Genomic DNA, 399 nt, shown 5'->3' with positions numbered 1-399 from the left:
TGAGGATGAGGATGAGGGTGAGGATGAGGATGAGGATAGGATGAGGACAAGGATAGGATGAGGATGAGGGTAGGATGACTAATTAGAGGAGGAGGATTGGATGAGGATGAGGATGAGGATAGAATGATGATGACGACAAAGATATGATGAGGAAGAGGATAAGGATAGAATGAGGATGAGGAAGAGGATGAGTATGAAGAGGAGGGTAGGATGACGACGGGGATGAGGATGAGGATGCGGATGAGTATAGGATGAGGACGAGGATAGGATGAGGATGAAGATAGGATGAGGAGGAGGATGGGATGAGGAGGAGGAGGATGAGGATAGGATGAGGATAGGATGAGCATGAGGAGGAGGATGAGGATAGGATGGGGACGAGAATGCGGATGAGGATAGGAT

This window comes from Lupinus angustifolius, chromosome LG12 (assembly GCF_001865875.1).
Source record: "Lupinus angustifolius cultivar Tanjil chromosome LG12, LupAngTanjil_v1.0, whole genome shotgun sequence".
NCBI classification, from domain to species: Eukaryota; Viridiplantae; Streptophyta; class Magnoliopsida; order Fabales; family Fabaceae; genus Lupinus; species Lupinus angustifolius.
Note: the sequence above shows the minus strand (reverse complement) of the source record.